The sequence below is a fragment of the Zea mays genome, chromosome 6 (assembly GCF_902167145.1).
Source record: "Zea mays cultivar B73 chromosome 6, Zm-B73-REFERENCE-NAM-5.0, whole genome shotgun sequence".
Taxonomy (NCBI): domain Eukaryota; kingdom Viridiplantae; phylum Streptophyta; class Magnoliopsida; order Poales; family Poaceae; genus Zea; species Zea mays.
The window spans coordinates 166,389,950-166,417,911 of NC_050101.1; the positions used below are offsets into that span (position 1 = coordinate 166,389,950).

The 27,962-nt window shown below is 51.2% G+C and overlaps 1 long non-coding RNA gene across 1 annotated transcript; it reads right to left on the reverse strand.

The window, feature by feature from the left end:
- On the reverse strand, positions 1–27,741 carry LOC103630514 (uncharacterized). Its single transcript, XR_555094.4, has 5 exons — positions 27,572–27,741; positions 2,619–2,682; positions 2,436–2,492; positions 673–733; positions 1–343 (listed from the first exon to the last, which is right to left on the reverse strand). It is a non-coding gene; the product is annotated as an uncharacterized lncRNA (long non-coding RNA).
- Positions 27,742–27,962: the final 221 nt, after the last annotated feature.

Sequence of the window (27,962 nt, forward strand, 5' to 3'; positions counted from 1 at the left end):
TAAGACAAGAAATTTAACATTCAAATATATCCGGGGTCTACCTACGCCACCTATTAGAATTACATACTAGTAACGGGGGCGCGCTTTGCGCGCGCGCATCAGATTTATACAAAATAAAATATAGCTAGGTGAACACTGGTAGAGGGTAATATGTTTGTTGCAATATCTGAAGCTGCCTTGTTATATTTACATGAAATGTTTTCAGAAGAGTTGAGCAGTTATATATAATTACACAGAGAGCATTCTACTACCTAAAACGCTGCTGATAATATGAGAAAATCTTCAGTTCTTGGAAGGTCTGGTGTCCGGCTTTTCTTTGATGCGCAGAGGTCCATGTTTGAACCTGTATAGTTGGGAAACAAAGAATTTTAATGTCTTTGTTTATGGAAGCAAAGGAGAAAGGGATGGAAGTGTTCAGCATAAATGGAATAATGCTTTTATAATAGATAGAAAATAATACATGTAGGATATTGTATAGCAGAGTATAACTTTTTTGGTGAAGATTCAATTATAATTGCTGGACCTTTTCCCTTGTGGTCAAGTATCGCATCATGTTGTATATATGTAAAAATTATTTATAAAGAAGTGTCAAGAAGGTAATGGTATTTGTTAAATGTAAATAAAAGTGTGAAGCAGTATTATATATAATTGTTGTTATATATAAGTGTGTACCTCTATGTTTCCTTCGTCGATATCGTCGTTTTCTGCATCAGTAATATCAATGCTAGTTGGTCTGTGAATATAGAACAAATGTAATACAATGAGTCACCTTCCTTAGCTCCAATGAGTCTAATAATGAAATCTTCACTTTCATTATTAGATAGACGGTCTCTTGCCATGCGATTTTTTTGCGAATGGATTGTGATCGTCTAGCATCTTAATTAATCCATTGACTATATCAGAATCCAAATTATCTTGGCTATTGATTTCATCTTCTAGGCAATTCATTCTGTTTTGAACCTCATTGGCAGTGTCGTAAATGTATAACTGAATGAACTTTGGTGATTAGCCATCTGGAGGTAATAGAGATCCAATCCGATGATGCACTTGCCCACATATTTTAAACAGTGGTGGACCACGACCATCATTAACTGAATTATCTATGTGTGCAACCATTGATGTGAAAGCAAATAAACAATTGTATTGCCTTATGCTTCTGATGAATCTCTTTGAGGTTGTATCACCATCAAATCTTGCAAGAGAAAATAGAGGTTCGGGTCTAGGCATATATGGAGGTATGCTGATCTTGCCACCTTTACAACAATTGTTATATGTAATAGATGTAGCACCGTGTTGATTTCGTACTCTTTCAGCATACCAAAAAATAGCATGACAATGTGAGCACTCGTATTCAGGTTTCCCATGATATGATCTATTTGGATATGAAGTTATGTTTGATTTTGCCCAAAAAAGTTCGCGCAGGATTAATTGAATTAAGGATTTGCACTTTTGCAGAGAAAAAATGGCACAATGTTAGCAAGGTCTTTTTAATAAGGATAATCACGGCCTACTTAAAAAAGAGGTATTCGTATATCACATTACCTTTAAGTGATTGTATGTACTCATTGGTGAAATAGGCACACTGTGAAGTCGTCGTTGTAGTCATCATTGAGTCTTTTTTTAACAAAAGAAGTAAGGTAATTAGAATTTTTATTTATTTATTCATGAAGGAATTGTAACCACGTTTTATGCCATCACATTTGGTTAAGTTGGCATTACCTCTTCTGCCGAGTCTATTTTGGTTAGGTAACACTCTTCGGGTTTTCCGTGCTTCTACAACATTTGTGGGTAGTGGTATATACGGAGTAAAAGAGTCTGAAAACAGAGGCCATCTACCAAGTCAATAACTGACTGTTTTCTATATTCATTATTTAATCTGCTACGAATGTGCAAGATAAGAACATACTGTGTTTCCTTTTGTTCACGCGTTTGTTGTTGCTGCTTTCTGCATCTGTCGTTTGGGGATTCATTATTTTTTAATTAAGTTATACTCGTAACCTGTTATTGTTCAATGACCTTTAATTAAGTAGGAATAGGAATTCAACAGGCAAAGAGAAATAAAGAGAGAATTAAATAGAGATGATCTGATGATTTATGCTTGAGTAAGGAGGACATAGAAAATAGGTAATTGTGTTTAATTAATAAGAGCACATATGTGTGCGTATTATATATACATATGCACATTTATAAGACATATAAATATGTAAGTATGTGGGCATTGGTGATGCTAATCATCTATGCTTCCACAGTTTAATATAAATATGTAAGTATGTCGGCATTGGCGATGCTAATCATCTATGCTTCCACAGTTTAACATAGCAACACTCATAAATATATGGTAATATCACATTTTTTATTAGTATTGGTATGTTTAGTTGTGTAACACATTGAAGAAACATAGAAGTGAGTGTGTTGTCTGAAATAAAATCTCGTACCTGTTGAAGAAGTAGATGCAATCTTTTCAAATTAACTCTACATTAGATATCCTTCCACTTGAATTTTGCAGTAGATGGGAGAGAGTAAACATCATTCAATAGTTAAGAACAAACTGTCAGAAGATGTTTTGTCGATGTCGAGGAGTGTAAGTTAATTCAACTTGATACATTCGTTGATGGTACCTGATCCTTTAGGTGCTATAGCACTTCAAAAGCAAGCTCTGTCTGTTGCAAGTGTTTCAGCGACCTGTTCCATTTGGGCGAAATTATAAGTTCCTATATGTACATTAAAGAAATTTTTTTAAAAGAAAGGATAATAAATTTATAAGTCGTTATATGTAGTAGTTAAATGGCAAACAAATCAAGTTTAGCTAAGAACTAAGAGAGAGTCGCCAAAGTAAAACCAAATATTTTCTGGTGGGCTGGTGGACATAGGTTTCTGACATTCGCTTATTCTACACAGATTAACGCAAGGAAAACGGTGAGAGTAGCTACTGCTTTCCATGTCATACGACCAGGCTCTTTTTTTAATCTCTCATTTTTAGCTGCATGTTCTTTTTTTTCTTTCGAGTGAGCAACGACAATAGGCCAATACCTGGGACCGAATCGAACTTAAAGGTGAAGAGCTGCTATCCTACCGATGCTAGGATCTGGCTAAAATAATTAGTGTCGGGGACCATAATTAGGGTTACCCTCAAGACGCCTAATTCTCAGCTGGTAACCCCCATCAGCATAAAGCTGCAGAGGCCTGATGGGTGCGATTAAGTCAGGGATCAGTCCATACGAGTGACTCGATCACGCCTCGCCCGAGCCTAGCCTCGGGCAAGGGCAGCCGACCCCGAGGGATTTCCGTCTCGCCCGAGGCCCCCCTTTAACGGTGGACACATCTCCGGCTCGCCCGAGGCCTTGCCTTCGCTAAGAAGCAACCCTGACTGAATCGCCGCGCCGACCGATCGAGTCGCAGGAGCATTTAACGCAAAGGTGGCCTGACACCTTTATCCTGACGCGCGCCCCCCGGCAGAGCCGAAGTGACCGCCGTCACTTCGCCGCTCCACTGACCGGTCTGACAGAAGGACAGTGCCGCCTGCGCCACTCCGACTGCAGTGCCACTTGACAGAGTGAGACTGACAGGCAGTCAGGCCTCGCCAAAGGCGCCATAGGAAACTCCGCTCCGCCCGACCCAGGGCTCGGACTCGGGCTAAGCCCCGGAAGACGGCGAACTCCGCTCCGCCCGACCCAGGGCTCGGACTCGGGCTAAGCACCGGAAGACGGCAAACTCCGCTCTGCCCGACCTAGGGCTCGGACTCGGGCTAAGACCCGGAAGACGGCGAACTCCGCTCCGCCCGACCCAGGGCTCGGACTCGGGCTAAGACCCGGAAGACGGCGAACTCCGCTCCGCCCGACCCAGGGCTCGGACTCGGGCTCAGCCCCGGAAGACGACGAACTCCGCTCCGCCCGACCCAGGGCTCGGACTCGGGCTCAGCCCCAGAAGACGACGAACTCCGCTTCGCCCGACCCCAGGGCTGGGACTCCGCCCTGGCCTCTGCCGAACGACCTCCGCCTCGCCCGACCCAGGGGCTCGGGCTCGGCCTCGGCAACGGAAGACAGACTCGACCCCAGCTTCGGAGGAGCCCCCCACGTCGCCCGGCCTCGGGCGCGGGCCCGCCACGTCAACAGGGAGCGCCATCATCACCCTACCCCGAGCTGACTCGGGCCGCAGAGAACAAGACCGGTGTCCCATCTGGCTAGCTCCGCCAGATAGGCAATGATGGCGCCCCGCGTGCCCTGTGACGACGGCGGCTCTCAGCTCCCTTACGGAAGCAGGGGGACGTCAGCAAGGACTCGACCGCTCCGACAGCTGTCCCTCCGCCAAGCTCCGTTGCTCCTCCGACAGCCACGACATCACACCAGCAGGGTGCCAAGATCTCTCCGGCTGCCACATTGGCATGTACTCAGGGCGCTAGCTCTCCCTCCGCTAGACACGTAGCACTCTGCTACATCCCCATTGTACACCTGGATCCTCTCCTTACGCCTATAAAAGGAAGGACCAGGGCCTTCTTAGAGAAGGTTGGCCGCGCGGGGACGAGGACGAGACAGGCGCTCTCTTGGGGCCGCTCACTTCCCTCACCCGCGTGGACGCTTGTAACCCCCTACTGCAAGCGCACCCGACCTGGGCGCGGGACGAACACGAAGGCCGCGGGATTTCCACCTCTCTCTCGCCCGTCTCCGGCTACCTCGCTTTCCCCCCTTCGCGCTCGCCCACGCGCTCGACCCATCTGGGCTGGGGCACGCGGCACACTCACTCGTCGGCTCAGGGACCCCCCGGTCTCGAAACGCCGACAGTTGGCGCGCCAGGTAAGGGCCTGCTGCGTGCTGACGAACAGCTTCCCGTCAAGCTCCAGATGGGCAGTCTCCAGCAACCTCTCCGGCCCGGGACGGTGCTCCGTTTCGGGAATCTTGAGTTCATGTCCTTCGACGGCAGCTACGACATGATACTCCTTCCACCGCCGTGCGACAACGACAATGGCGGCCGACAACCCGCCCGCCGGCGGCGGAATCGACGACATCTTCCCCGCGTGTTGGAAGAACAACATTCGAGCTCGCCCCGTCCTCTCCCCCGCCAACGGAGGAGGAGGCGGGGCAACCTAGGCCAAGCGGGAGGCCGCGCTTCGTCGGCTGTCGAGCGAATCGACGTCCCCAGCGCCCCAACGGAAGGCACGCCGGGCGTCGACCTCGCGTTTGAGACGAAGGCAAGCGCCGTACCCCCGCGACACACCAATCCCGAGCAAGTGGACGACGCCGGCGCGCTCGCGGAGAGCTTGCAGGACGCCGCCCTCGTACCTGAGACGACGGTGCAACCAGTCCCCGACGTGACTACGCCGCTCCTCGTCGACCAAAAGGTACTGACTGATTCCCATCTTACGTCATTTCGACTCGGCCTCAACCCGCCTAGCGACCTTGCTTTGGCGGGCGCTCTCGTTGAGGCGAGTGCAACCCCACTGGGGTTTCGTATGCGGTCGCCTTGGGACCGGCTGACGGACGTCTCGACCTATGGGCCCTCTGGGTCCGAGGAAGATGACGATCCCAGCATCTGTTGGGATTTCTCCGGATTTGGCAACCCCAGTGCCATGCGGGACTTTATGACCGCATGTGACTACTGCCTCTCCGACTGTTCCGACGGTAGCCGCAGCCTCGACGACGAGGACTGCGGCCCGAGCCGCGAATGTTTCCACGTCGAGCTAGGGGATCCCTCCGAAGGCAACCATCTCGGCATGCCGGAGGACGGTGATCTCCCTAGGCCGGTGCCTCGCGCTGACATCCCGCCCGCGGGAGCTAGCTGTGGTCCCCGTTCCGGCGGGGGGTCACGACCCACAGCTCGAGCAAGTCCGCGGGGCGCAGGCCAGGCTCGACGAGGGAGCAGGAGCGCTTGAGCCGATCCACCGGGACGTCGGGCAGGTATGGGCGGGCCAACCCCCGGCCGGAGAAATACGTCACCTGCCCCAAGATTTCCAGCACCGCGTCGCCAACGACGTCAGGGTCAGACCGCCACCCGCATCCAGTGGGGTCGGTCAGAACCTGGCCGCAGCAGCGATGCTCCTCCGCGCGATGCCGGAGCCATTAACCACCGAGGGTCGGCGAATCCAGGGAGAGCTCAAGAATCTCCTGGAAGGCGCTGCGGTCCGACGGGCCGAGAGCACTGCCTCCCGAAGGCAGGGATACCCCTCGGAACCTCATGCCGCGACTTCCCGATTCATGCGGGAAGCCTCGGTCTACACCGGGCGCACGCGCAACACCGCGCCTGCGGGCCCGGGCCACCTCGGCAACGAGCACCATCGTCGCGACCGTCGGGCCCACCTCGACGAAAGGGTGCACCGAGGCTACCACCCCAGGCGTGGGGGACGCTACGACAGCGGGGAGGATCGGAGTCCCTCGCCCGAACCACCCGGTCAGCAGGCCTTTAGTCGGGCCATCCGACGGGCGCCGTTCCCGACCCGGTTCCGACCCCCGACTACTATCACAAAGTACTCGGGGGAAACGAGACCGGAACTGTGGCTCGCGGACTACCGCCTGGCCTGCCAACTAGGTGGAACGGATGATGACAACCTCATCATCCGCAACCTCCCCCTGTTCCTCTCCGACACTGCTCACGCCTGGTTGGAGCACCTGCCTCCGGGGCAGATCTCCAGCTGGGATGACTTGGTCCAAGCCTTCGCCGGCAATTTCCAGGGCACGTACGTGCGCCCCAGAAATTCCTGGGACCTCCGAAGCTGTCGGCAACAGCCGGGAGAGTCTCTTCGGGACTACATCCGGCGATTCTCGAAGCAGCGCACCGAGCTGCCCAACATCACCGACTCGGATGTCATCGGCGCGTTCCTTGCCGGCACCACCTGCCGCGACCTGGTGAGTAAGTTGGGTCGCAAGACCCCCACCAGGGCAAGCGAGCTGATGGACATCGCCACCAAGTTCGCCTCTGGCCAGGAGGCGGTCGAGGCTATCTTCCGAAAGGACAAGCAGCCCCAGGGCTGCCCATCGGAAGAGGCTCCCGAGGCGTCTACTCCGCGCGGCGCCAAGAAGAAAGGCAAGAAGAAGTCGCAAGCGAAACGCGACGCCGCCGACGCGGACCTTGTCGCCGCCGCCGAGTACAAGAACCCTCGGAAGCCCCCCGGAGGTGCTAACCTCTTCGACAAGATGCTCAAGGAGCCGTGCCCCTATCATCAGGGGCCCGTCAAGCACACCCTCGAGGAGTGCGTCATGCTTCGGCACCACTTCCACAGGGCCGGGTCGCCCGCAGAGGGTGGCAGGGCCCGCGACGACGACAAGAAGGAAGATCACCAAGCAGGAGAGTACCCCGAGGTCCGCGACTGCTTCATGATCTACGGTGGGCATGCGGCGAATGCCTCGGCTCGGCATCGCAAGCAAGAGCCCGGGAGGTCTGCTCGGCGAAGGTGGCGGCGCCAGTCTACCTAGACTGGTCCGACAAGCCCATCACCTTCGACCAAGCTGACCACCCCGACCACGTGCCGAGCCCGGGGAAATACTCGCTCGTCGTCGACCCCATCATCGGCGACGTCAGGCTCACCAAGGTCCTGATGGACGGGGGCAGCTGCCTCAACATCATCTACGCCGAGACCCTCAGGCTCCTGCGCGTCGATCTGTCCCCCGTCCGAGCAGGCGCTGCGCCCTTCCACGGGATCATCCCTGGGAAGCGCGTCCAGCCCCTCGGACGACTCGACCTTCCCGTCTGCTTCGGAACGCCCTCCAACTTCCGAAGGGAGACCTTGACGTTCGAGGTGGTCGGGTTCCGAGGAACCTACCACGCGGTACTGGGGAGGCCATGCTATGCGAAGTTCATGGCCGTCCCCAACTACACCTACTTGAAGCTCAAGATGCCGGGCCCCAACGGGGTCATCACCGTCGGCCCCACGTACAAACACGCGTTCGAATGCGACGTGGAGTGCGTGGAGTACGCCGAGGCCCTCGCCGAGTCCGAGGCCCTCATCGCCGACCTGGAAAACCTCTCCAAAGAGGTGCCAGACGTGAAGCGTCATGCCGGCAACTTCGAGCCAGCGGAGACGGTTAAGGCCGTCCCTCTCGACCCCAGTGGCGACACCTCCAAGCAGATCCGGATCGGTTCCGGGCTCGACCCCAAATAGGAAGCAGTGCTCGTCGACTTTCTCCGCGCAAACGCCGACGTTTTTGCGTGGAGTCCCTCGGACATGCCCGGCATACCGAGGGATGTCGCCGAGCACTCGCTGGATATTCGAGCCGGAGCCCGACCCGTCAGGCAGCCTCTGCGCCGATTCGACGAGGAGAAGCGCAGAGTGATAGGCGAGGAGATCCACAAGCTAATGGCAGCAGGGTTCATCACAGAGGTATTCCATCCCGAATGGCTTGCCAACCCTGTGCTTGTGAGGAAGAAAGGGGGGAAATGGTGGATGTGTGTAGACTACACTGGTCTCAACAAAGCATGTCCGAAGGTTCCCTACCCTCTACCTCGCATCGATCAAATCGTGGATTCCACTGCTGGGTGCGAAACCCTGTCCTTCCTCGATGCCTACTCAGGGTATCACCAAATCCGGATGAAAGAGTCCGACCAGCTCGCGACTTCTTTCATCACGCCCTTCGGCATGTATTGCTACGTCACCATGCCGTTCGGTTTGAGGAATGCGGGCGCGACGTACCAGCGGTGCATGAACCATGTGTTCGGCGAACACATCGGTCGCACAGTCGAGGCCTACGTCGATGACATCGTAGTCAAGACAAGGAAGGCTTCCGACCTCCTCTCCGACCTTGAAGTGACATTCCGATGTCTCAAGGCGAAAGGAGTCAAGCTCAATCCTGAGAAGTGTGTCTTCGGGGTGCCCCGGGGCATGCTCTTGGGGTTCATCGTCTCCGAGCGAGGCAACAAGTCTTTACGTTCGGAAGCTCTTCTGCCGAAGCGGTCCTTCAAGCCTTCTCGACTGAGTCGGAGACAGGGCCTCATGGACGGGTGAAAGTACGCGTAAGCGGCAAGGCCGACCGAGCCGAGGGACTCCCACGCCTCCGGGATACGGATACCTCACTCGTCACCTTCCGCGAGAAGCAACTCTCGCTCGCACAAACACCCCTGTTACCGACAAAAAGTCCAGATGCTCGAAACAAGAGGGAAAGAGACACAGCTTTACAACGCGGTGAGGGTGTGTATTCTGGCCTCGGCGGCCGCAGAAGGCACACGCTACAAGACAATCTGATCCTGCAGGCTCGGGTCTTCACGCTGGAAGGGGGCTGTAGCACCCTCGGCATCGACGGCACCTTCAGTGAGGTCCGACCCAGCCTCGGACGGCGACGCGGTCCAGGGACTCCTCCGGGAATCCGGCCCGAGCAGGCGGCTCGGCCGGTTACCCCTGGGGCCTCGGCCAACCATCTTCCAAGGGCGCCAGCCCGACCCGAGGCCTCAGTTGGTCAACTCCGGCGTCGGTCCCGCTGACGGACAACCCGGCTAGGCTCCGGCCAACCAGGTTCCCATTTTCGAGCCAACTCCGCCTCTATTCGTACTGATATCGCTACCCCTGGCCTCGGCTCATCGAAGAGCGGCCGAGGGGTCTCTTTAACCAAGCTAGAGGAGCCTCAGACAACAAGGCCGATCGAGCCGAGGGACTCCTACGCCTCCGGGATACGGATACCTCACTCGTCACCTTGACACGGGGCGACTCATGCTTGGTGAAGCGGTTCAGATAATCAACAGGCGAGACTTAGTGCTCGAAAATGAGAAAAAAAAACACGGCTCCGTGCCGAAATTACATACATGTTCAGGCCTCGACAGCCACAATGAACAAAAACACTGGCATTCAAGGTGCCATTACAAACGGAACTCCGGTTCCCCCTCCGCAGGTACGAACAACCCCACTCCATGGGGGAAGGCCTGCGGAGCAACGGAAGACCAACGAACGGCGCGCCGTCACATGCTCTAGCAGCGACGACGACGACGACTTCTGCTCCGGGGGGCCGAACAGCGGCAGCACTGACCTCAGGGCGGATGCTGCTGCCAGGAGGCCCCCGCCCATGCCAAAACTTGTGAGGCAAGGACGGGCAGAAGGCCGCAGAGTTGAAGGTCGGTCCGTGGCCGGCCTTGGCCATCTCGCCGGCAGAAGAACCTCTTCAAGCTGCCGTGGCGGACGCCGGCGCCGCGAGCGGCTCCGAAGCCACTCGCGTCCGAGAGCCAGGCACGGTGCAGCTGCCAGCGCCACGGACGACGACCGCCCTTCCCTCCGATCACTGAGTGAAGGAGCGGGCCGCCGCCCACGCGGGGGCCGACCTCAACTCGGCACACTCCCCTCCCCAGCCCTGGTGATGAAAATCCTTGAGGCTGAGGGAGGGGGAGAGGCCGCAGCCCGGCTCGCTTTCCCCCACCATCAAGCTGGAGGTCACCATCTTGGGTGACCGCCGGTGGAGGGGTGCAGCCGGGCTGCATGATGAAAATCCTTGAAGCCGAACGATGGCTGAAAGGTACCAACTCCCACGGAGTTGCGTTCCTCCAACGATGAGGTGAAAAGACGGTGGGTTCCCCCCATCCGGGGGCTTGGAAGGTGGAAAGACGCGAGGCATAAGGGAGGGAGAAGACATGGTCGCCCTCCGAAAGGGGTCGCCCTCCTTTTAAAGGCAACTCTCCCTACGTGCGCCCCCAAACGCCACGGGATGAGTCTTCTCCAACACGCTCCAAGGCACTCCCCTGCGGCGCGGGGGCTGGGTCCCGCATGTCATGCAAACCGGCTCAGAGCAGAGGAAGCCAAACCGCCGCGCGTGGCGCACACAACCGCCCAGCGGTTACAAGCGACCCCCCACTTTTGCCCAGACCAACGGGCGGAAGGGGCGAGCAGCCATGCAGGCGGCATGCAATCGCGCCAGGTGGACGCGCTTCTCCGACTCCCAACACGCCAGCATGGAGGCCCAGGCCCACGCGTCACGCAACCTGCGTGCCAGATGCTGCATGCAAGCAACTGCACCGCCACTTGCGCCACCACCGCGCCTCTTCGGTTGCGGAACCAATACCGCGACTCGAGGCGGCCCAGCGCACGACCCAGCAACGCCAGCCAGGCGCGACGGTCAATACGACCGAAAGTGGGCCGGCAGTAATGACGGTGGCAGGCGGGCGGGAGCAGCGGTCACGTCGTCGGCCAGGCTCACGTCCCATCCAGGGGCAGCAAGAGAGCCTCCTCTCACGGCGTGAAGACGACGCACCCGTGATCCGTTCCTCGAACGGCTCGCGCACGCGCAACGGCCGCCCCGCCAACCACTCGCCCCGTCGCATTAACTCCGCGGCGGGACAGGCGGCGCTTCTGGCAGGAGAAGCGGGCGACGCTTCGCCTTCGCCGTAATAACCGCGCCAAAAAAGGTATGCCACGTCGTTCGATTTCGTATCCTTTTCCTTTTTTCCTCTTTCTCTATCTCTTGCAACAGGGACCGGGAAAGGGGGATACCCCGAAAAGGATCCTTCCCTGTGAAGGAACCGGGCTCCGAGCCCCCCCTACTGATCAGAGGTTCGAAGGCTGGCCCTCTGAGGGGTTCAACAGTCGCCTTAGATCGCGTGGGCCCTACACCCACTACTGGTCAGAGGTTCGAAGGCCGGCCCCCCGAAGGGCTCCACGGCCGCCTCAGGCTACTCGGGCTCCGCGCCCATTACTGATCAGGGGTTCGAAGGCTGGCCCCCGAAGGGTTCACAGTCGCCTCAGACGCCGAGCGAGGGATGACCAGGGGTACGTTCGATACATAACCAAGGCTCGGGCTGCGCTCCCGAGGTACCCTAGGACATTTCCGAGACCAGTGGGAGCGATCTTGTTACGGAATCCCATCGGAGGGAGGCATCGAGCCCTCGGACCCCGTCGCCAGGGGACCGGGTCCGGTAGATCACCCGCAGGTACTTTTGGGCGTGCCTCTGGGCCCCTAGCCGACCCCCAACGAACGGGGCACGGACGTCCACTCGGATTACCCGCTTGCAGCTCACCGGAGACACCATGTTCGGTGCCCATCGAGGGTAACATGGCGCTCTCCCCCCCTCCTCCTTGCGGAAAGGCGACGTAGGGGCGTATGTAAAAAAGTCGAGTCTGTCCCTGATCGCCCTCTCGCCCTGTGCAGAGGCTCGGGGGCTGCTCTCGCAAACCCGGCTCCGGCCGAACCGTTGACAGCGTCAACATACCAGCCCGAGAACTTGGGCCCCGACCGTACGCCCGGGCTACGGCCAGTTCGCATGAGGGAACAACCAGACCAGCCGAAGCATTACGCAAGGCATTAAGACCTCGGGGGAGTGAAACCACTCCTCCGAGGCCTCGGGGGCTACACCCGGCGGGTGCGCTCGCGCGCACCCACCGGAACAAAATGCAACCGAGAAAGGCTGGTCCCCTTGCAAAAAAGTGCGACGAAAGCCTGTGAATCATCTAGGCCCCTTTGGTAATGTTTTGGTAATTAATGACAACTGTTTGTGGACTAACGATTCTTGGAGAAATAAGAATGCAGGGTTGGACCACATAGAACAGGAAATGTTGAAGAATCATACACATTGGTTGTGGATCAGATTAAGGGAAAGGTATAATATAGGTTTCACTTTTGCCGGTCTTGAGGAGTTTAGAGAAGATACCTGACCGGATTAGTAGGCTAGATAGTCGTACTATTAAGAGGGGTCAATGACTTAGATCTGTGTAAAACTTAGTGCCTCATAGAGCATCAAGTAGTTGCATTTGCATGAGGACTAACAACACTTCACATTTCGCGAGTCAAAAGTTCTTTCAAAAGCATGTTTAAAAATTGCGAAGTCATGGACGCGCGGACTGTCCGGCCCTTAGGGGCGGACCGTCCGCGATCCACCAGAGGGGTCTGAAGTCTGACCATTTGTATTGACAATGTGTTCTATTGCACTGCGGACCGTCCGGGCCTTAGGGCCGGACCGTCCGCAGTCATGACCAGAGGAGGGTGGCTTCGGGACAGTCCCTGAATTATAGGCGGACGGTCCGCCTGTAAGGGGCGGACGGTCCGCAAGTGTCAAACTCGTTTTTGGACAGGGACTGTGTGTTTTTATAGATTTGTACTACGGACTGTCCGGGGGACCAGTCCGGACAATACTGTCTCAGGTCTCGGACCGTCCGGGATTTATAGCCGGACGGTCCACGTGTGTTAACTTCTTTTGATCCGAGGCTCGGGTGTTTGAATCTGCCAGGTCGCGGACGGTCCGGCCTTGAAGGGCGGACTGTCCGGACCCACCTTTTGAGTCAGCTCTGACATGTTTCAAACGGTCATTATAGTCGTTATATGTACGGCGGACCGTCCGGCCCTAGGGCGCGGACGGTCCGCGTGTGCGCAGAATTGCCCCCTTTTGCACATAACGGTTGGTTTTGGATGGGGGACTATAAATAGAAGGGTAGCTCGTGTGAGAGACCTCTCTTGGCTATTCCTTGCACACATTGAGCTCATTTGTGATCCTCCAACTCACTCTCTCACACTCTTTGCTTAAGATTGCATTCTAGTGAGAGATTGAGGGTTCCTAGTGCATTTGCATCATTTGGTGATTCTTGAGGCACTAGGTGGTACACCGAGCAAGCGTCGTTGGCTTGTTACTCTTGGAGGTTGCCGCCTCCTAGACGGCTCGGGTGATTGTCTCCGTCGAGCTCTCCAAGAAGATTGTGGAGAAGCCGCGGTGTGGATTGTGAGGGGTTCGCGCCTACCTCGCCGGAGCGGCAAAGGTGACATTAGTGGAATCGAGGTATTGAGTGATTTCTTGTTCACTTGGCTCAAAGATCAAGTCGTGTCTTGATAGAGGAGCAAGTGAGAGCTTGAAGTCCACCTCAACGTGGATTAGGGGTGATCGGCAAATCACCGATACCACGGGATAAATTTCGGTGTCTATTCCTTCTAGCATTACTTATTGCCTTGCAATTGATTAGTGATTTGCTTATTGTTCTTCAAGTATTCAATCTCCGTAGTTGTCTTTCATACATTGTTTACTTATTGACACTAGATAATTTATTCCTCTTGTTGTATTGATTAAATTTATTTAGTATTGTTGATTTTAGTCAAAACCGTCTATTCACCCCCCTCTAGCCGGTGTCCTAGATCCTACAAAGCCTCCAAGCGAGTGTTAACACTCCCTTCGAGGCTCGGGGGCTACTGTCGGGGACCATAATTAGGGGTACCCTCAAGACGCCTAATTCTCAGCTGGTAACCCCCATCAGCATAAAGCTGCAGAGGCCTGATGGGTGCGATTAAGTCAGGGATCAGTCCATACGAGTGACTCGATCACGCCTCGCCCGAGCCTAGCCTCGGGCAAGGGCAGCCGACCCCGAGGGATTTCCGTCTCGCCCGAGGCCCCCCTTTAACGGTGGACACATCTCCGGCTCGCCCGAGGCCTTGCCTTCGCTAAGAAGCAACCCTGACTGAATCGCCGCGCCGACCGACCGAGTCGCAGGAGCATTTAACGCAAAGGTGGCCTGACACCTTTATCCTGACGCGCGCCCCCCGGCAGAGCCAAAGTGACCGCCGTCACTTCGCCGCTCCAGTGACCGGTCTGACAGAAGGACAGCGCCGCCTGCGCCACTCCGACTGCAGTGCCACTTGACAGAGTGAGACTGACAGGCAGTCAGGCCTCGCCAAAGGCGCCATAGGAAACTCCGCTCCGCCCGACCCAGGGCTCGGACTCGAGCTAAGCCCCGGAAGACGGCGAACTCCGCTCCGCCCGACCCAGGGCTCGGACTCGGGCTAAGCCCCGGAAGATGGCGAACTTCGCTCCGCCCGACCCAGGGCTCGGACTCGGGCTAAGACCCGGAAGACGGCGAACTCCGCTCCGCCCGACCCAGGGCTCGGACTTGGGCTAAGACCCGGAAGACGGCGAACTCCGCTCCGCCCGACCCAGGGCTCGGACTCGGGCTCAGCCCCGGAAGACGACGAACTCCGCTCCGCCCGACCCAGGGCTCGGACTCGGGCTCAGCCCCAGAAGACGACGAACTCCGCTTCGCCCGACCCCAGGGCTCGGACTCCGCCCTGGCCACTGCCGAACGACCTCCGCCTCGCCCGACCCAGGGGCTCGGGCTCGGCCTCGGCAACGGAAGACAGACTCGACCCCAGCTTCGGAGGAGCCCTCCACGTCGCCCGGCCTCGGGCGCGGGCCCGCCACGTCAACAGGGAGCGCCATCATCACCCTACTCCGAGCTCTCCAAGAAGATTGTGGAGAAGCCGCGGTGTGGATTGTGAGGGGTTCGCGCCTATCTCGCCGGAGCGGCAAAGGTGACATTAGTGGAATCGAGGTATTGAGTGATTTCTTGTTCACTTGGCTCAAAGATCAAGTCGTGTCTTGATAGAGGAGCAAGTGAGAGCTTGAAGTCCACCTCAACGTGGATTAGGGGTGATCGGCAAATCACCGATACCACGGGATAAATTTCGGTGTCTATTCCTTCTAGCATTACTTATTGCCTTGCAATTGATTAGTGATTTGCTTATTGTTCTTCAAGTATTCAATCTCCGTAGTTGTCTTTCATACATTGTTTACTTATTGACACTAGATAATTTATTCCTCTTGTTGTATTAATTAAATTTATTTAGTATTGTTGATTTTAGTCAAAACCGTCTATTCACCCCCCCCTCTAGCCGATGTCCTAGATCCTACAAGTGGTATCAGAGCCGAGGACTCCATTGTTTGTGGATCTAATCATCCCGGAGTGGGACAAAATGGCTAGTAACAACAATGTGCACATTGGGAAGCCACCGCACTTCGATGGAAACAATTATGATTATTGGAAAATAAGAATGTCAATGCATCTTAGAGCAATGGGTGGAAAAATTTGGCCAATTGTTAGGGATGGATTTGTTGTATTGAAGGAAGATGAACCATCCGTTAGTGATAATGAGAATATCCTCACAAATGATCAAGCCATGAATGTCTTTTATGATGCTCTTGATATAAATGAGTTCAATCGTATCAAAAATCTCACAACCGCTCATGAGATTTGGATAAAACTAATGGAAATTCATGAAGGAACTACAATTGTGAAGAGTGCCAAACTATATGTGTGCAAAGGGAAGTTTGAGCAATTTATTATGAAAGAAGATGAGAGTGTATCCGATATGTTCAATCGGTTGAATGAGATAGTAAATGAACTCAAAGGACTTGGTTTTAATGTACCGGATGTGGATTTCACACACAAGTTCCTTAGATCACTTCCGGAGAAATATGAGACTATTGTGACAATGCTAGTAAGGAGTGATCTATCTACAACTTCTCCAACCGAAGTATTGGGAGAAATTCTCACTCAAGATATATTTAAGAAGTCACAAGCTGATGCTTTAAGTTTGGCAAAGAAGGTGAAAAATGGATCTATTGCTCTCAAAGCCAAGGCCTCAAAGGCAATTGAAAAAGAAGATAGCAATGATGAAGAAAATGAAAGTGAGAGTGATGGTGACATGGCTTTATTTGTAAGGAAATTCAATAAATTCATGAAGATGAAAAGAGGTCAACCTAGAAGAGGTCAAACATCTAGAAGAAATGCTTTCAATGATAGAAAATGTTTTGAGTGTGGGGAACCCGGTCACATTGCCATGAATTGCCCAAGCAAGAAGAAGAAGGGCAAAGATGAAAGTGACAAGAAGAAAAAGAAATACTATAACAAGAAGAAAGATGGCAAAGCCTACTTAGTTGAATGGGACTCGGATGATAGCTCGGATGATGATGATGATGACAACTCATCCAAGCTTAATGCCGGAATTGCCATCAAGGAAGCTCCCTCACTCTTCTCATCCCCCCATTGTCTCATGGCAAAGGGAGATGCTAAGGTAAAAATCATCACCGATTTAAATGATATAAAAGATGATGATGATATCGATGATGTTGATGATGATGGCTATTCATATGATGATCTTGTTAGAATGTTAGGTGAGGCCGATGACTACATGCACAAAGAAAAAGAAAAATTTAAGACCTTGAAGGAATTGTATAAAAACCTCCAAGTGTCTTTTGAGGAGCTCAAGACCTCTCACAATGACCTCAAAGAAAATTGTGAGAAGCTTGCGGATGCTCAAAAATCATCTATTGTGCATGAAGTTGAGGTGGTCACTAAGGATGTTGGAGTCACTTGTGACTTACTTGATACTCTTACAAGTGAACCACTACCTACTAACTCTATTTGTGATAAATGCAAAATTTCTCTCAATGATAACATTGCTCTTGATGAATCAAAAATTATTGTTGAGAATGAAATGTTAGTAGATAGAATAAATACTCTAACTCATGATCTAGAAAAGGCATATGGTGGTAAGACTAAATTGGATTTCATATTGGGAAGTCAACGATGCTCTCTTAACCGTGAAGGTCTTGGATATGTTCCCAAGAAAGGAAAGAATGCTTTTGTAAAGCAAAAGACATTGTTTGTGAAAGAATGTGACAAAGTGTGTCACAAGTGTCACAAAAAGGGACACGTTAAGAAAAATTGTCCCAAGTTCAAAAATATATCCTCCACTTGTTTTGAGCATTGTTATGTTCTTTCTCATAATGCAAAAGGTGCTCATGCTAAATTTGTTGGTACTTCAATTGTTGGAAACAAAAAGAAAGCTATTTGGGTACCAAAGACCTTGGTCACTAACATCCAAGGACCCAAGCAAGTTTGGGTACCTAAAAGAGATTGATTTCCTTTTGTAGGTAAACTACAAGGCGGGAGGGAATCATTGGGTGTTGGACAGTGGATGTACTCAACACATGACCGGGGATATGAAAATGTTTACCCAAATGAGTGAGGAAGATTGCTCAAATTATGATAGTATCACATTTGGAGATAATCGTAAAGGAAAGGTTACAGGTTTGGGTAAAATTGCTATCTCAAATGATCATTCTATATCAAATGTGCTATTGGTTGAGTCTTTGAATTTTAATTTACTTTCCGTAGCTCAATTATGTGATTTAGAATTTTGTTGCAATTTCACCGTTGAAGATGTTATTATCTCTAGTGTTGATGGTAGCAATCTTAAGTTTAAAGGTTTTAGACATGAAAATCTTTATCTTGTTGATTTCTCATCTAATGAGGCAAAGCTCACAACTTGCTTATTTTCAAAAGCTTCACTAGGTTGGTTATGGCATAGAAGACTTGGTCATGTTGGGATGAAGCAACTCAATCGGTTAACCAAACATGACTTAGTTCGAGGCTTAAAAGATGTGAAGTTTGAAAAGAACAAATTGTGTAGCTCTTGTCAAGCCGGTAAGCAAGTGGCAAACACTCATCCAAATAAAAGTCAAATGTCCACTCATCGACCTTTGGAATTACTTCACATGGATTTATTTGGGCCCACATCTTTTGTAAGTATTGGTGGTAATTCTTATTGTCTTGTGATTGTGGATGACTATTCAAGATTTACTTGGGTTTATTTTCTACGAGACAAATCCAATGTGTTTGAAACATTCAAGTCATTTGCTATATTGGCTCAAAATCAATTTGATTTCGACATCAAAAAGGTTAGAAGTGATAATGGGTCGGAATTCAAAAATGCAAGAATTGATCAATATTGTGATGACAAGGGTATCAAACATGAATTCTCTTCCAAATATACCCCGGAACAAAACGGTATTGTTGAAAGAAAGAATAGAACTCTTATTGACATGGCTAGGTCTATGTTAGCGGAATATAGTATATCGGATTCTTATTGGGCCGAGGCAATAAATACCGCTTGTCATTCATCAAATAGACTATATTGTCACAAGCTCTTGAAGAAAACTCCATATGAATTGCTCATTGGTAGAAAGTCAAATATCTCATATTTTAGGGTATTCGGTTGCAAATGTTATATTTTGAGAAAGGGGAGCCGGCTTTCTAAATTTGAGAAGAAATGTGATGAGGGTTTTCTTCTTGGATATTCATCAAATAGTAAGGCTTATAGAGTCTTTAACAAAACTCATGGTATTATTGAGGAAGCATATGATGTTGAATTCGATGAAACAAATGGGTCTCAAGATGAGAGTGATAATCTCGATGATGTTGGGGGAACTCAATTGATAAATGCAATGAAAACAATGGCCATTGGTGAAATAAAACCAAAGGAAGATGATGATGAAAATAGTGTGGTTGTCATTCCTTCATCCTCAACTATAAATGAGGAAGATCACCAAAGCCAACAACTCAATGAAACCATGGATACTCATGATCAAGGTACTTCAAGACTTTCGGTTCCTCCTAATGCTTCAACAAGCAATTATCAAACGGTATCAAGAATTCATCATTCCATTGTTAAGGATCACCCGGTTGATCAAATTGTGGGTGATATTAGTAAGGGTGTTCAAACTCGCTCTCGCATAGCTTCGTTTTGTGAACATTTCTCTTTTGTATCTTGTATGGAACCTAACCGTGTAGATGAAGCTCTACTTGATGTTGATTGGGTGAATGCAATGCATGAAGAATTAAATAACTTCGCTCGAAATGAAGTTTGGGAGCTTGTTGAGAGACCAAAGAACCACAATGTTATTGGTACAAAATGGATGTTTCGCAACAAGCACAATGAAGATGGTGTGGTAGTAAGAAACAAGGCAAGGTTAGTTGCACAAGGATATACTCAAATTGAAGGATTGGATTTTGGGGAGACATTCGCTCTCGTAGCAAGATTAGAAGCAATCCGGATTCTACTTGCTTATGCTTGTGCACATAATATCAAGCTCTACCAAATGGATGTAAAGAGTGCCTTCCTAAATGGTAAGATTAGTGAACTAGTGTATGTTGAACAACCTCCCGGTTTTGAGGACCCCAAAAGACCTAACCATGTGTTCAAGCTTTCTAAAGCTCTCTATGGGCTTAAGCAAGCTCCACGCGCTTGGTATGAAAGGCTTAGGGATTTCTTGCTTTCCAAAGACTTCAAAATTGGGAAGGTTGACACTACTCTATTCACTAAAAGAATTGGCAAAGACTTATTTGTTTGTCAAATCTACGTTGATGATATTATTTTTGGATCTACTAATGAATTATTTTGTGAGGAGTTCGGAAAAATGATGTCAAAAGAATTTGAAATGTCTATGATAGGAGAATTGAGCTTCTTTCTTGGCCTTCAAATCAAACAATTGAAAGATGGAATTTTTATAAGTCAATCAAAATATTTGAAGGACATGCTCAAGAAGTTTGGTTTAGAAAATGCTAAGCCTATCAAGACTCCAATGGCAACAAATGGTCATCTAGACTTAGATGAAGGAGGTACTATGGTTGATCAAAAACTTTATCGTTCAATAATTGGTAGTTTGCTTTATATTACCGCATCTAGGCCCGATGTTATGTTTAGTGTATGCATGTGTGCTCGAATTCAAGCTTCACCTAGAGAGATTCACTTGAAGGCCGCTAAAAGAATTCTAAGATATTTGAAGTATACTCCCAATATTAGTCTATGGTATCCCAAAGGTGCTCACTTTGAATTAATTGGATATTCGGATTCGGACTATGCGGGGTGCAAAGTTGATAGAAAAAGCACCTCCGGTTGTTGTCAATTTCTTGGTAGATCTCTTGTTTCATGGTCTTCTAAGAAACAAAATTCGGTTGCTCTATCTACCGCCGAGGCGGAATATATATCGACCGGAAATTGTTGTGCTCAACTATTATGGATGAAACAAACCTTATTGTATTATGGAATTATTTTCAAGAATGTGCCTCTCATGTGTGATAACGAGAGTGCGGTAAAATTGGCTACCAATCCGGTCCAACACTCAAGAACCAAGCATATTGATATACGGCATCACTTCTTAAGGGATCATGTTGGCAAGGGAGATATCTCTATTTATTCCATTGGCACGGATGATCAATTAGCAGACATTTTTACAAAGCCTTTGGATGAAACAAGATTTTGTTCTCTAAGAAGTGAAATGAATGTGATTGATCTCTCAAATGTGGCTTGAAGTTGATCACACATGTGTCGTATTGCAACTCGGGTCTAAATATGCTCTTTAAGCTATTTATTTGGTATTATTGGTGCATTTTTCATTCCAAATTGCTCTAGATAGTTTAATTCAAAAATTTTACATTACTCAATTACATAATATGTATATGCATGCATACTAACTCTTGAATTGGTCGAAATGTCCATATATAAGCACCAACTCGGATTCGAAATTCAAAATCAGAAAGTGGACAGCAATTGGAAAAATGAGTATCAGGCCGCGGATCGTCCGCCCATGGACCGCGGACCGTCCGCAGCATCAGGAAATGGACAGTCCGATCAGCCTCGCAGACCGTCTGAACTCATCAGGGCGCGGACCGTCCGCCGCCCTAGCGCGGACCGTCCGCGACAGGGCAGTAAAATCGGGCAGTGGCCGCAGACTTGACATTTGTGCTCATTCGCCCTTTCACTCTTGCTTTCCACTCGCCCAATACTCTCCTGAGTCGAGTGTGCGCGGACGGTGAAGTGAAGTTGCGTGCGGACAGTCCGACAGCTTGTGGCAACATTCCATCAACATGTCTTCATCACGGTATCTTCAAATCTTGTGGATTTCATCAAATCTCTTCTATTTTGAGATTATTTGGGTTTCCTCTCTGATCTGAAATTGAGCAGTAGTTTTCAAAATCTGATTGGTGGGATTGTTAGTTCTCCTCAATGTGAATGCTATGCAAAATTTTGAACTCGTTTGGATGAGTATTCTCTGCAAAATCATCAAATTCAACATTTGTGGCGGCTAGGGTTCTTGGAGTCGCCCCTGGTCGGTCGCGGACCGTCCGCCTGGTGGACGCGGACCGTCCGGGCCTCTGGCGCGGACAGTCCGGCCCCCTAGCGCGGACCGTCCGGACCCTGGCAGAGCATTCCCATTCCATTCCTTTTTATAGTGGTGATTGGTATCAATTATTTATCTATGGATGTCTGTCACATTGTTGCAGTGGTTTTGGTGGTCTCCGCAAGAAACTTGCAGGTCGCTTTAAATCCAAGCGCCCTCGTGGAAATGATGATGACTATACACCAACCACTGATTCAGAGGCCCAATCCTCAGCTGGGGGCACTGAATCCATGGATGCTGAAGATTTTCCTCATGTTCATCCCGATTATCCCATTGATACCCAAGGATGGACATATCCAAAGCGGAGATTTTCAATGGCTGAGTACTGCTCTAGACGGACTGTGAACCAGTATACTCTGCCATCTGATACAAATATCCAGTTTTTCCACACTCAGCTGCAGTTTGATGTCTTCTGGGGCACCCTGGTGGATACTAATTTTAATAAGCATCAGGTGATTGATTGGTCCTTCTTGCTAAGTCAATCAGTCATGGAGGGTCTAATCCCTAAGTTTGAAACATGTGGATTGTATCAGTTTATGGGACAACGCACAGATTTCAATGAAATGGTTGTTAAGCAATTCATGGCTACCTCGGAGATTGATATTGAAGAAGAATCTATCACCTGGATGACTGGCTTCAAGCGCTATTCTGCTTCTTTTGCTGACTTTGCCGCTGCCAACAGTCTGGACTATGACACCATTTCTGCTGGGCTGGATCTTTATACTGAAGATAATTTTGAGGATTTTGTGCAATTTTATGAGCCAGCCAGGCTCGGAATACCCAGGAGGTTTGGAGAGACAGCAGGACTCAGACATCATCCTGCTGTCATCAACAAGATTGCCAGAGTCACCATTCTTCCCAAGAGTGGTGATAAGAGTAAAATACGAGATAAGTTCTGGAACATCATCCAGCACATCATGAATGGTGAAGTCATGAATATTGTTCTTTTCATGATGAGGCAGCTTAATGATTTGAAAATGGACAAGAATCAAAATTTAGCATATGCTCCTTACATTATGGCTCTCATCAAATCCAAGACAAGATTTGAGGGCCCATGCGAGATTGTTCACACCCCATTCAGGCCTTTTAAGAATGAGATAGGGTTTCTCACCAGGCCTCTCACTCCCTTCCCAGATGATGAGGAAGACCCTGGCTATGAGGGTGGAGCAGCTCCTAATGTTGCGGGACAGCAGATGCCTCCTCCTCCACCTCCTCCTCAGCCTCAGCACTATTGGGAGCCTGCTCCAGGATACTTTGATCCTTATTTTCACAATATGCAGCAAGGGCTTGAGACTCATATTGATACTCGCTTTGAGGGCCTGATGACCCATGTGGATCACCGCCTCGATGACATGCAGTCTCGCTTTGACAGTAACTGGGATGCGCTCAACTCTGAATTTTCTGAGTTTCGTGATCAAATTCACACTAATGTCACTGATCCCATCATGTCCAGGCTGAATAATATGCAACCGAGTTTTCAAGATAACATGGGTGCTCTCTCCAGTCAATTTGACAATCTTTCTACAAATGACAACATGCATGATATAAGTCAGAGGCAGCAGCAGCTCCAGCAGGATTTTGGCCAGTTCTCCTCCCTGTTTGACACCTTCAGCACTCACTACTACAACATGCATCCTCCGTCGAGTGATCAGTGAGGCCTCTCCTTTGTGGCAATTGATGCCAAAGGGGGAGAGAAGTGATGAGAAGTTGTCTGCGTCTCCTTCAGGGGGAGTTGGTGGTTCTATGTGGACATTAAGACCATGCATATGCATTTTACCTTTTCATGCCGCTTGCATTAGTTTATGTCTTACGCATTTGGAACTGGTTTGATCTGTTAACTCTATGTCGTATGTCTGTGGACTATTATCTGTAATATTCTGTGGGATGAACTATTAAGAGGGGTCAATGACTTAGATCTGTGTAAAACTTAGTGCCTCATAGGGCATCAAGTAGTTGCATTTGCATGAGGACTAACAACACTTCACATTTCGCGAGTCAAAAGTTCTTTCAAAAGCATGTTTAAAATTTGCGAAGTCATGGACGCACGGACTGTCCGGGCCTTAGGGGCGGATCGTCCGCGATCCACCAGAGGGGTCCGAAGTTTGACCATTTGTATTGACACTGTGTTCTATTGCACTGCGGACCGTCCGGGCCTTAGGGCCGGACCGTCCGCAGTCATGACCAGAGGAGGGTGGCTTCGGGACAGTCCCTGAATTATAGGCGGACGGTCCGCCTGTAAGGGGCGGACGGTCCGCAAGTGTCAAACTCGTTTTTGGACAGGGACTGTGTGTTTTTATAGATTTGTACTACGGACTGTCCGGGGGACCAGTCCGGACAGTACTGTCCGAGGTCTCGGACCGTCCGGGATTTATAGCCGGACGGTCCGCGTGTGTTAACTTCTTTTGATCTGAGGCTCGGGTGTTTGAATCTGCCAGGTCGCGGACGGTCCGGCCTTGAAGGGCGGACTGTCCGGACCCACCTTTTGAGTCAGCTCTGACATGTTTCAAACGGTCATTATAGCCGTTATATGTACGGCGGACCGTCCGGCCCTAGGGCGCGGACGGTCCGCGTGTGCGCAGAATTGCCCCCTTTTGCACATAACGGTTGGTTTTAGATGGGGGACTATAAATAGAAGGGTAGCTCGTGTGAGAGACCTCTCTTGGCTATTCCTTGCACACATTGAGCTCATTTGTGATCCTCCAACTCACTCTCTCACACTCTTTGCTTAAGATTGCATTCTAGTGAGAGATTGAGGGTTCCTAGTGCATTTGCATCATTTGGTGATTCTTGAGGCACTAGGTGGTACACCGAGCAAGCGTCGTTGGCTTGTTACTCTTGGAGGTTGCCGCCTCCTAGACGGCTCGGGTGATTGTCTCCGTCGAGCTCTCCAAGAAGATTGTGGAGAAGCCGCGGTGTGGATTGTGAGGGGTTCGCGCCTACCTCGCCGGAGCGGCAAAGGTGACATTAGTGGAATCGAGGTATTGAGTGATTTCTTGTTCACTTGGCTCAAAGATCAAGTCGTGTCTTGATAGAGGAGCAAGTGAGAGCTTGAAGTCCACCTCAACGTGGATTAGGGGTGATCGGCAAATCACCGATACCATGGGATAAATTTCGGTGTCTATTCCTTCTAGCATTACTTATTGCCTTGCAATTGATTAGTGATTTGCTTATTGTTCTTCAAGTATTCAATCTCCGTAGTTGTCTTTCATACATTGTTTACTTATTGACACTAGATAATTTATTCCTCTTGTTGTATTGATTAAATTTATTTAGTATTGTTGATTTTAGTCAAAACCGTCTATTCACCCCCCCTCTAGCCGGTGTCCTAGATCCTACAAAGCCTCCAAGCGAGTGTTAACACTCCCTTCGAGGCTCGGAGGCTACTGTCGGGGACCATAATTAGGGGTACCCTCAAGACGCCTAATTCTCAGCTGGTAACCCCCATCAGCATAAAGCTGCAGAGGCCTGATGGGTGCGATTAAGTCAGGGATCAGTCCATACGAGTGACTCGATCTAGCCTCGGGCAAGGGCAGCCGACCCCGAGGGATTTCCGTCTCGCCCGAGGCCCCCCTTTAACGGTGGACACATCTCCGGCTCGCCCGAGGCCTTGCCTTCGCTAAGAAGCAACCCTGACTGAATCGTCGCGCCGACCGACCGAGTCGCAGGAGCATTTAACGCAAAGGTGGCCTAACACCTTTATCCTGACGCGCGCCCCCCGGCAGAGCCAAAGTGACCACCGTCACTTCGCCGCTCCAGTGACCGGTCTGACAGAAGGACAGCGCCGCCTGCGCCACTCCGACTGCAGTGCCACTTGACAGAGTGAGACTGACAGGCAGTCAGGCCTCGCCAAAGGCGCCATAGGAAACTCCGCTCCGCCTGACCCAGGGCTCGGACTCGAGCTAAGCCCCGGAAGACGGCGAACTCCGCTCCGCCCGACCCAGGGCTCGGACTCGGGCTAAGCCCCGGAAGATGGCGAACTTCGCTCCGCCCGACCCAGGGCTCGGACTCGGGCTAAGACCCGGAAGACGGCGAACTCCGCTCCGCCCGACCCAGGGCTCGGACTCGGGCTAAGACCCGGAAGACGGCGAACTCCGCTCCGCCCGACCCAGGGCTCGGACTCGGGCTCAGCCCCGGAAGACGGCGAACTCCGCTCCGCCCGACCCAGGGCTCGGGCTCGGGCTCAGCCCCAGAAGACGACGAACTCCGCTTCGCCCGACCCCAGGGCTCGGACTCCGCCCTGGCCTCTGCCGAACGACCTCCGCCTCGCCCGACCTAGGGGCTCGGGCTCGGCCTCGGCAACGGAAGACAGACTCGACCCCAGCTTCGGAGGAGCCCTCCACGTCGCCCGGCCTCGGGCGCGGGCCCGCCACGTCAACAGGGAGCGCCATCATCACCCTACCCCGAGCTGACTCGGGCCGCAGAGAACAAGACCGGTGTCCCATCTGGCTAGCTCCGCCAGATAGGCAATGATGGCGCCCCGCGTGCCCTGTGACGACGGCGGCTCTCAGCTCCCTTACGGAAGCAGGGGGACGTCAGCAAGGACTCGACCGCTCCGACAGCTGTCCCTCCGCCAAGCTCCGTTGCTCCTCCGACAGCCACGACATCACACCAGAAGGGTGCCAAGATCTCTCCGGCTGCCACATTGGCATGTACTCAGGGCGCTAGCTCTCCCTCCGCTAGACACGTAGCACTCTGCTACATCCCTATTGTACACCTGGATCCTCTCCTTACGCCTATAAAAGGAAGGACCAGGGCCTTCTTAAAGAAGGTTGGCCGCGCGGGGACGAGGACGAGACAGGCGCTCTCTTGGGGCCGCTCGCTTCCCTCACCCGCGTGGACGCTTGTAACCCCTACTGCAAGCGCACCCGACCTGGGCGCGGGACGAACACGAAGGCCGCGGGATTTCCACCTCTCTCTCGCCCGTCTCCGGCTACCTCGCTTTCCCCCCTTCACGCTCGCCCACGCGCTCGACCCATTTGGGCTGGGGCACGCGGCACACTCACTCGTCGGCTCAGGGACCCCCCCGGTCTCGAAACGCCGACAATTAGCGATGCATTTTTTGAGTAACTGAAGAATCTTTATGAAATCGACTTGCGCAATGTCAGTGCTGGGACCTAGGACCGAATCAAACTGAAAGGTGAAGAGCTGTTGTCCTACCGATGCTGGGATCTGGCTAAAATAATTAGCGATGCATTTTTTGAGTAACTAAAGAACCTTTATGAAATCGACTTGCGCAATGTCAGTGTTGGGATTTGGCCAGAATAATTAGCGTTGCAACTTCGAGTAATTAAAGAACCATTTTGACTTGCACAACAAAGAAACCAGCAAGTAAAAAAGCATACTATTTTACATGACCCGGGGAAGGGACTTAGCATATCGGCCCTATATCGGCCCTGCACATATCATCGAGGCTGCCTGGGCTAGTAAAAAAGAAACTATTTAGCGAGGGAGACGGCCGGGACCAGGAGCGACGCCAATATCATCGGAGGAAAAATAAAAAAAAAACGACTGGAACCACGGCCGATGGAAGCTGCCCAGGCTTACACATGGGAGGTGGCCAGGTCACTGCGAGTCTAGCAGGTCCGGGCTCCAAGGAGATTTAAGGGGAAAACCTATATCCTCTCTATTTTCATCATCCCAACTCGATAGAACCATGGGAGCTCTCTTGCACCTGTCCCGCTGTAGCTTGACGATGCAGATCCGAATCAGGTGGACCTACTCTCGTCGCAGTTAGGGAGAAGAGCGTGGTCGAGGGAGACATTGACGACGACGAAGACTGAGAAGTTGTAAACCCTAGATACCAGTACGCGACCACGGCGAATACTGAGAAGTTGAAAAACCCTAGATACCAGTACGCGCTATGGTTGAAGAAAAGGCCATGATGTTTTGGACGAACCTGCACCAACTGTGGAGACGGGCGGAGCGCACGAGGAGAGAGGACGCACGGCCGACAGTTTCGACGTCGCATTCGCTGGAGATCCCAGGTCCTGAGAGGTTCTTTTGGGGAGAAGACAAAGGCGAGTGTGTCCCACTCTGTATTGTACTGGAAGGCTCTGGACGCAGAGACCAACGCTTAGAGAAATGGAAGCCGTTCAAATTGCATCGGACGTCCAGGTTTTATCTGTCAACGTGGACGCATGGGAGAGCACTTTTGCGTCCCGCTTTATTATAAAGTAAAGTAATAAGAAAGAATTGTTATTTGTTTTTGTATTATGTATCAACGCCAACACCTCTTTTACTTTATAGAGGCAAGAGCAACCAAAACTCCAAAACCAAGAACTAAACGG